Source organism: Habropoda laboriosa, unplaced genomic scaffold (assembly GCF_001263275.1).
Source record: "Habropoda laboriosa isolate 0110345459 unplaced genomic scaffold, ASM126327v1 scaffold123, whole genome shotgun sequence".
In the NCBI taxonomy this organism is placed as follows: domain Eukaryota; kingdom Metazoa; phylum Arthropoda; class Insecta; order Hymenoptera; family Apidae; genus Habropoda; species Habropoda laboriosa.
In genome coordinates this window covers 812,815-823,211 of record NW_017100236.1, presented here as the reverse complement: position 1 = coordinate 823,211, position 10,397 = coordinate 812,815, and positions in this window count along the sequence as shown.

The window sequence follows — 10,397 nt, the reverse complement described above, 5'->3', positions numbered from 1 at the left end:
AAGAGAGAGAAATATAGAGAGGGAGGGAGTCGAAAGGGAAGAGCAGCTGGAAGGAAAAGCGATTAATTCGAGCGGAGCACGCGCAAGGTGGTCGCGCTCCAGACTTCCAGCGAGCTTCCACGAGCACCTAGAGAGAGCTTTTTCCAGAGCGGCCTTCTCTGCCACGATTATTCCACCGCGTGGCGGCCTCTCTCCCTTTCTCATATTCCTTCAACCAAGCTTTCTCCAGTTCTGTCGGCCGGAATTCAGCCCATCTTTCCCTCGCTCCTTCAACGAACGGGCCACGCACTTTAATTAATTTCCTCGTCCTCACGGAGAACTCTCTTTTTTTCTGACACACGGACTCGAGCCAGAGCTAGGCGTTGATAATTTTATTTGAAACAAAAAGAGACGAAAGAAGGAGAGAAAGAAAAGGAGAGAGAGAGAGAGAGAGAGAGGGTTGGCTGGCAATTAAAAAGTTTTTCAATAACGTCTGCCACGAAGTGGTGCCGTCTCTTGATACGTTCTCGATGATGTGATATTACTCGCGTTCGAGTCGACAGTAAAAGGACAGGTCGGCTTAATTGGAGCATCGTAGGCAGTAGATCGATCGTAGGTAGAGGATCTTTACGATTGATACTGAGTTTCGAGTTGTAGGAGCATGTAGGAGGAAAAGGAAGGGATGATTGGCGAGACTTTTTTCTTGGATGTGGTTATACAAGATATGTCTGTAGGGGATTTTTGTGTGGAGGGATAGTAAACTCGAACGGACTTTTGACTATAATATATTTATTAATAGTTTATATCGCTACGCTAGGGATGTCGGAAGAAAACACACACGCACTCCTCGCCTGATTACTAAAACTAAACATTCGTTCAATATCTTTCGCGCTATCCCAAACACTCGACCTGGCACGCCGGTCCTTACCGCTCACGCCATAGACCCTCACGCATTCACACAGACAACGCATTCATACAAACAACGCACTCACGCTCGGTCATCCCTACATGTCTGACATGCAACTTTTGGATGGTATGTGTAATTGGATCGTATCTATCCAAACTTCTGAACGTTCTTCACAATAGATGTTGGATTTGAGATTGTAAAAGTATGTGGGGGTACAAAGGAGAAACGACTGGGTAGGTCAACCTTCATCTTGGGGATGAAGGTAGAAATTGTTGTACGAAACTTTTGGATGGTGTATGTAACTGGATATTACGAGCTGAAGCTTTCGAATGTTACATGTAATTCGATACTACTTGCTCAAACTTCTGGATATTACATGTAATTCGATACTTATCCCGATACTACGGGTAATTCGATACAACTTGCTCAAACTTCCGAATACCACATGTTATTCGACACTACTCGTACAAGATTCGTTACAAAATATTGCAACCACGAGTTACCTGGAAAAACTTCCCTCACGCTGATCCACCACGTAAATGAAACGAACTCTGAACTATGGAACAGTCACTTTTACAAAAGTGAAACAAATTAACCCGTTTACTCGTGCGGCAGCGTGTTGTTCCGCAATCGTGGAACAATTACGAAAGAAATTCGTCGCGTGCATGGGTAGAGATGGGGGAGGAGCTTTTTCCGCGAGTAGTCGGAAGCAGTGCACGCTGTGAAAACGCTTCATATCCGCCGGGCCGTTTCTATTTCCGAAAAGAGGCGAACAGGGAAGAACGCGCGCGCGCGATTTAATCAAATCCTCGGGAAACGCGTGTCGCGAACGCCATTGTAGCCGGCGAGAATAGAATTACAGTGTGAATTAGCGGGATAGCCAGTGGAATGCATGCGGAATACAGAGGATCGCTGTGATTTTCCGTTTAAAAATATTCTAGCGTGCGTTGAAACGATTCTTTGATAAAAATGGTGACTATTTATTTGAATATGGTTCAATGTTTATATTCAGAATACACTGCAATCTTTAATCTACGTTGTATTGAAACTTGAAAACCTCGGGAGGACAAATATTGTAATTGTGCATGCATTAAAAATTCAATCATTATGGTATTTGTTAAAATTAAAAGAATACACAAACATCACATTCCGTAACGAACAAAACAAAACTTGCCCCAAGAGGCTTCAGTCTCCAAGCACGCGAGAAGTCGCAATTAAACTTTAAACAGCTGCAACGGAAACAAGCAAATCCAGCAACCCAACAATGACGTCGTCGGTGAGAAACGAAATGGAGAAAACAAAAAAATAGTGACCTTAATAAACTCTCCTCTCTTCGTTAATTTCCCAGCGACGAAGCAATTAACGCGTTGTTTGCTGCTGGCCGATGCACAGGTGTCCACGCCAGACGGTATGGACCAAAGAGGAACAGACAGAGAAAAAAAATAAAACACGGTCACTGCAGACAACTAATAATAAACTAATAATGCAACACGACCGACGACCGCGAGTGTGCAACACCTTCAAGCGTCCGTTCTGTCGTGAGGAAATTTATTTCTGGTTCGCCAGTGACGAGAGCCTCGAAAATCCTCTGCATACGGTTCGATTCGTAAAAGTTCGAGCGACGACGACGTCGACTCGACATGGCGTGTCCTCGAGGGCGCGAGTGGGAAGAGGAATTACGCGAAGACACGCTCTTCATGTTCCGATAGAGTACGTGTGTCTTCAGGCGTAATTAGTGCTCCGTGAAATTTTCGTATCGGCCTCGTTTCGTGGAGCCCAGAACGCCTGCTGTTTGTGCACTCGTGTGTGTTTAAGTTATTGTTGCCCGTGATTCGTGCAATGGGCTCGTTTTGGATCCATGAAGATCTGGCCTTCGGTGGGTGGGGTAGAGATGTTACCACTTTACATATGTGGGATTTTGGATTTTTCGGTTCTTTTCTCATTTACTTTACTTAGATTTTCGTGTTTTTACTAGTACCAATTTTAATATTATAGATTTTTATAGTGAATTTTTTCAGTATTACCAATCCTTCGATTTATACGAGAAATTCGAATACTTCGAAGAAATATACAATTCCACCTAAAAATTCTGGTATATCATTTTGGAAAAATTCTAAATTTCCCTTAAACTATCAACAATGTTGAAAACTCGAAATTCCAATGGAAAAATCGACAGAAAAATGGAAACATACTTTCCGAGAATCGATCGCTGGTCAATTTATTGGTAACCAAAGCCACTGACCACTGCGCCATTAAAACATATACACTACACCACGATTATTTTCCCTTTATCTACCTAACGAAATCATTACCACACTCTACCATCATCAAAACCGAATAAATTTCCATTAATTAATAAAATACCACTAAAAAATAAACAATTTAATATTCGAATAAATCACGCAACCGCATTACTAGCAACCAATTCACCCAAAATTTCTGCCTCATAATGCTCTCTATATTTTCAACGAATCCTGCTGAGAACCTCAGAATTGGTGATTTCGCAACAGAAACAAGTGGAGATTATTAACGAAGCCAACGTTCCCAAATTCTGCAGTACAGTTGCATTGTCGTGGAATTAACAATCTGGTTTTTCTCGTCTATTTTACGTTTGCTGCTCACCGGGTGGAACAAAAGTAACCCTTGGAAAAGTGGCTTACATTTATAAGCTTATTTCAGCATTATGTAAATGCATGGTGTACGTGACCATGGGGAAGGGGTGGAATTTCGTGGGAATCGGAATTTTCGCGTTGGCAAAGTTCGCTTGTTAGCGGTGTGAGCGAACGAGACGGAAGTTACTGGTCCTGTCGGGGAGCGTTAATGAACACCCCCCGACTAGTAAGTTTAAACAGGTATTGTGAAGAAAATTAATGACTTTAATATAGACGCTATTACAGAGTTGGTCGTCTTGTAATTTTTCCCATAAATCAACCGATCCTCCAACGTGTGTCAATCCACTTTTAGACCGCACTATTCGTCTCTTCTTGTCGATCCTATGAAACTTCGTCCAATTATCGTTTTCCATAATGAATGAGAATATCGGTATTAAGCCCTTTGATAGTTCGATGAACATTATGCATTCTGTGTGTAGAAAATATATTCGTTGAATGAAGCACTAAACGTCCAGGAAAATGTGTAATTTTCGGCACGAGGGAAACGTTTTCGGATTCTGGCTTTTAGTACGTTGTCAAAGAGTTAATAATTCCAGTAACGGAAAATTATGAAATTCGCGTGAAACATGTCTGATAATTTTCAGAATGAAATTAAGTGGGGCTGAATTTTTCCGTTATTCGAATATTCATAGTACTTTCACATTGTTCAAAGAAACTTCCATTTATAAATTACACCAAGCCTACAAGAAAACTTTCAACGAGTAAACTCGAATTTGTACCACACACTTACCTTGCATCGATTCAACTCACCGTTACATTTAACACAAACAGCTACACACTCGGAATCAACAGGTAAATTAATAATGAATTAATCACAACGAAGAACACAAATATCCTGAATATTCTCAAATAACTCGAGTGAGTACCTCGCCATTTCACATTGCACATGTAATTACTATCGACAGAGTAATCGCAGCGTTTCCTTGTCGGTAATCAACAGGGGATCATGTTCGTGCTCGCGACGCTAATCAAAGGTTAATTGGACGCATTAATTACCACGAATTCGCCCGTATCGTCTCCCCAATTTCGCCTGAAACCGAGAAATCATCGGACCCCCGGAAGAAAATATTCCTGCGATTGTGTCAGTTCGCGGGTTTGGAAATGATTCGATAATCGTTCCGGTGCGTTTACCCCCCGTGAAAATTTGATTTTTCACCCGGACGAATGGAATCGAGCCAGCTCTATCGATTCGTACCTGTTCGCTATACAGATTAAATTGGATCATGGTGTTCGATTAAACAACGATTGAATGTTTCCCAGCGTGACACGTGCAACAGAGAGGGGTGACGGGGGTTAAATTAATTCGCGAGAATACGTGAGAAAACTGAAAAGCTGGCGGTAGCAGAGATTTCATTTAATTCTTCGATACTGTTCAACGCGTGATCCACGAGCTTTACCTGCTGGCTATCGAACGCTTTGTTTATGCGAACAATACACGATTCTGATAGAGAATAACTTTGTCTTTTCGTTGACACGCGAAATATTAGATTGTCGCGTATGAAATTGCAAGGAAATTGGCAACATTCAAGAAGGAAAATTGCCAGGAAACAGAAACATCGCACACTCCGAGAGAAAATTGTCACAGATACAAAAACGTTTGAATTAAATGAATTAGATTTAACAAAAATTGAAAGCGTTGCATTATTGAGAGGAGCGAAATAAAAAATTTTGAGAAGAGCGAAATGAACATTTTTTGGGGGGGAAATTACTTAATTAGAGGAGTTACGAAATTTACTGGCAAACCGGAATGGAAATTCTTTGGGAAGAACAAAGTGGAATTGTTCGTGAAATTTTTGGAATGGAGCGAAACTAAAACTTTTGAGAAGAACGAAATGAACATTTTTTGGGGGGGAAATTACTTAATTAGAGGAGTTACGAAATTTACTGACTTCAAATATTAGTTCAATTTTCTAAAAATTTTTCTGATGCTAAATCTACGAATTGGAAAGTATATTCCAAGGAATAAGATGAAAATTGACATTTTTTTACTTCCGACACTTTTCTCACGGAGGCTGCTATATCGACGGAAAACGTCGCCAGGGACTATTCTGGCTTAGAGAAAAATCGCGACAAATCGTCTGTGGTGCTAGCACCAGCAGCTTAGCCAGACAAATTAAAACGGCGCTTAGGTGGAAATCTAAACGTGCTAGAAAACACAGCGACATCTCGAAAGAGCAGCCGTCTGTGCTACTCGTTAATCAACGTCTCTCTCCACGGTTAGTGCTCGCGGATAAAACAAAGGGAAAAAGAGAGAGAGACGCGTAAATATACGCGAGGCGTTTAGTCGCCGCGACGAGAAAAACGTGAACAGAAGCGAGCAACGATTAACAGCGCAAATTCAATTCTTCTTTCTCTTCTACCTTCGACCAGTCAGCCAGTGTTCCACTAATTTCTGCGTGTCCGCCGTCGTTTTATAACGGAGATAAAGCGCCAAGGTGAACGACTGCTTCCATCATTGTGAAGAGAAGAAAGGAGTTTGTGAAAAAGTGACCACTGGGTATTAAGCGAATTTAAATGTTACTATGAAAAGGGAAAAGTGAAATGGCGAAGTTTGCAGAAAAAAGGGAGAAAGTTTGGTTAGACTGGAGGTTAATGAGCGAAGAATGGACGTTGAGCCGGTCTTCAATTAGCGAAAATTTGCAGGAATTTTAGTGAATTATTTTGTACGACATTTTTGGAAGCATAAACATGGTGAAATGCAGCAATTCAATTGGTGAGGGAAAATTCTTCTTTAATTATTTTTCTTTAATTAGCGAATAAAGATTGACTCAAACGACTGCAGAGAAAAAAAAAAACGTTTATTGATAGAAATGAAATACAAAACAACGGAGGCGAAAACCCGAGTGAAAAACAGTTACTCAGTTCGGGGTTGTCGCACTTAAAATGCGGAAAAACATTTGTTATATATTGGGCATCGCCCCACGGTCAGCGGACCCATGGCTTTTATGGCCCGGCCTGGGCCTACGTTAACACGTTAAGGGCCATGTCAGTCACCGGCGACTGACACTATGCCTTCCGTTCAGGCTGCGTCAGTCACCGGTGACTAACATGGCGCTTAACGTGTTAACGTAGGCCCAGGCCGGGCCATAAAAGCCATGGGTCCGTGGGAAAGCACTATACCTTCCGTTCAGGCCGCGTCAGTCACCGGTGACTGACAGTATACTTTTCGTTAGTCGTCTTCTGTTTATAGTTCGCACGGCCCACTTGACGGCCAAGCGTGGCCTGAACGGAACGGTAAGCAAAACAGGCTGGGCGTTTAACGTGTTAAGCAGAAAAACTCGCAGTAGGAAAAGTAAAAATTCAAAATATAATCTATTCTCAATAATAATATTGTAGTATCGTAATTGTGAGGACGAGAGAGAAAGCGGGCGACGAGCGACGATAGCCAGGCCCAAAGGGAAACCCCCCGGCGACAAGAGGCTCACGAAGGGCCTGGCTATAAAGTACGGCGTGCGAGGGATGAAAGGGCAGTGTGTTTGAAAAAGTCGAGAGGCGTGAACCGAAGAAGCGTGTGTCAAAGCCCAATGTATCATAGTTATTCTTATATTTTGTTAATAAATATCTATTTACATTTCTGATCCCACAATATCATAATTATTTTATTCTAGAAAATGGTCTTTCGATCTTCAAATTTCAAAACACTTAGCGAAATTTCATATTTCGAATACTCGTAGCATTATTCATAATATTTTTACCTGCTAAATTAAGGGTTGTCTTATCAATACCCTAATATTTTCAGAAGTAAACTATACACAAACTGATCACAATTTACCCTACGAAGTACGATTTTGTTTCTCCGTAAAAGTAGCATCATAATTTCAATCGTACCGTAAACTCGGTGCAATTCAAAGTCCTTAACACCCGTCCACGAGCATTAGCCTAGGAACGATCAAAATACTCTCGTTTCCTCGGCCGGCCAACCAACCAGCCAGCCCAACGAAGAAACGAGAGGTTTGGCGAGGGCAGGAGTACGCATCGGGCGAAATAAAAGCGCTTCAGTCGACCCCGGCGATCCGAGAATATTCCTGGAGCAGCACAAAGGCGGCATCGAACAGCTGAGGGGCTGTTGGCAGGGTAACGGGGGTGGAACACGCGGAGAACACGATCGATAAGGGGGCCTGTTGCTCGCAGCGGTGTCTGCAGCCAGCTCACGAGTGTCTCGGGGTCTCGTGTGTGTGTCGGTGTGTGGCGAGGTTGAAAACGGGACGAGAGAGGGTGGAAACGAAGAGGCGAGAGGGGAGAGAAGATCGTCGCGGGGGGGTTGGTTCGGTGGTTTTACGGGCGGCTAGCTGGCTGAAAGGCCGATCGATCGATGTATCGAGTCAAGACACCGTCGAGTCGTGAGGAAATCGAAGACGTGACTGAGAATTTCTGTCTTTGTTTTGTACAGAGAAAGAGGGAGAGAGAGAGCTGGTTGTAGGGAATTGTTTTCTGATGAAAAAGATCAAGGTGTTTGAGTACAGTATTCTCGCGACGACGCTTAATTTCGATTTTTTCGGTTAGATTACTGCCTTTGTGTAGTTTGTTCTTGGGGTGTGTTTTGGCCAATCTTGGTGAGAACAACTTAGAGCAAAGCTTGAGCATGTGGAAAATAAAGGCGGAAGGTTTCGGAGAAGCTAGGAAACAGGGAGAATAAGAATTTATAGAATACGAAGGAAGATTAAAGTGGTAGCAAGAAGGCGGCAGCCTATGAATCTGGGAAATCTAAGAACCTAAGGATCCAAGAGGCTGAGAATCTAAAGAACCTGAGAACCTAAGAGTCTACGAATCCAGAGAATCTGAGAACCTGGAGAGCCTAAAATTCTACAGAATCTAAGCACCGGAGAGCGCAAGAACGTAGAAGCATAAGAATGCAGAGAATCCGAGGATCTAAGAAGCCAAAAATTCGGAGGGCCTAAGAATCTAAGGGAACCTGACGATCTCAAACGAAAAACCCAGAGAAACTAAGCGCAGAGGGTCTAAAACTCCAGTAAACCTAAGAATCTAAGAGATTCTCAACCCAGATTGAACCGGAGAACCTAGAACACCGCGGAAGCGAAGACATCCACAAATCCCAAGCAAGCGAATTAAAATACCATTCGGTAAAACCTGCTCTCCCTCTGCCAGCTCCGATATAACTCACGATATCCACCCTGACACCAAGCACCCCGTACATAATCGTCACCGGCTAAGAAGAAGAAACGACGGAGAGAGAAAAACTGTAAGAGAGTAGCGCGTGAAAAGGCCAAGGATTATCCCCACGAAAACTAATATACGATATTCTCCACGTGGACGAGGGTGACCGCAGACTAATAAATCCTCCCCCTCTCGCCGCTGTCTATTTCATTTCTGTTTCCCTTATTTCGCTCGTCTATGCCAGAGACGCGGGTTATACAGGGGGCTTTACGAGCGTCTGCTGCCCGAAAATCGACCGGCACGTGGAAGGGAGGAAAGGCTGGTAAAGGGCGAGAGATCGAAAACACCAGTAAGGATAAGATACACATAGCCAAGGTCGAACAACCCTCTTTTCCTTTCCCCTGGATCGATCCTTGCACAGGATAATGCTCTCGAGCCCTTTCTCGTAGGATATAGGGTCACTGTCTCTGTGGAAGAATCGTCTGGCGATTCCCCCTTGCTAGATATTTCGACGACCTTTCCCTTTTCTTGCTCTAACTGCTCGCTCGTTTAACTGGATACTGATATTGGGTACCCCGGTTCGGTGATATTTCTGAGACGATCTTAGGGGATGTAAGGGAAATTGCAGTAATTTTCAGGAGATATGGAACGGAGTTGTTTTACGGCTCTTTTTTTGCTACTGGTAAGCGTATACACTACCGCCCAGTTGTTTGTTCGGTAGGCAAATTTAATTAACCCTTTGGCTACATTTGACGTATCAGAACGTCATGCATCTGTTTGGGCATAGTCGCACATGACGTTCTGATACGTCGTTGAGACGAGATTTAACTAGTTCATTCTGGTTTATTTCGAAGTAATGCGTATCTGTTGCAACAGAACAAATAATCTCAGTATTTTGGTGAACCTTGTTTGGGATACACAACCCCATAATGGCGGAAATAGGGAATATATTTTATCAAAGTGATAGCGACAGTTTTAATGAAAGTGGTCATCTTGAACAATCTGACGAAGAATTTTTTAATGATCCTTTAACCCTTTCGCTCCAAAGGGCGTATATATACGCCCCCGAAGAATGAACATTCATATACGAAGAACGTATATACAGGGTGTCCCGTAACTCCTCGAACACCCGGGGGTTGCTGGGGTGACTCTGAACAACTTTTTCCTTTACCAAAATGTTGTTTAAAGCTTCGTTTTTGAATTATTAACGAAAAACACTGGCCAATTACAGCGCGCGCAGAGCCTGCGCTCAGGGGCGGAGAACAGAGGCTATTTTCAGACCTTCGCTATTTTCTTCACGATTCCGACTAATTGCAGTTTTTTCAAAAATTTATACAAATGTCTCTAAGCCGTATAAAAATAGCGGTGCAAAGTGAAATTTTTTTGACAGCGATCGATAACCGAGAAGTCACGCGTCGCGTCGTTCATGATAGCGCGCGGGTGAATCTCTGTTCGCCCGTCCCTGAGCGCGGGCTCTACGCGCGCTCTGATTGGCCAGTGGTTTTCGTTAATAATTCAAAAATGAAGCTTCAAACAACATTTTGGTAAAGGAAAAAGTTATTCAGAGTCACCTCAGGAACCCCCGGGTGTTCGAGGAGTTACGGGACACCCTGTATATATGCTCTCGAAAAGTGGGCGCACATATACGTTCATACCATATATACTTTTGTTCCTTTTTTGTTTTTGCGACAAAATTATCGTTTGCCAAATTTCATTTAAATCTT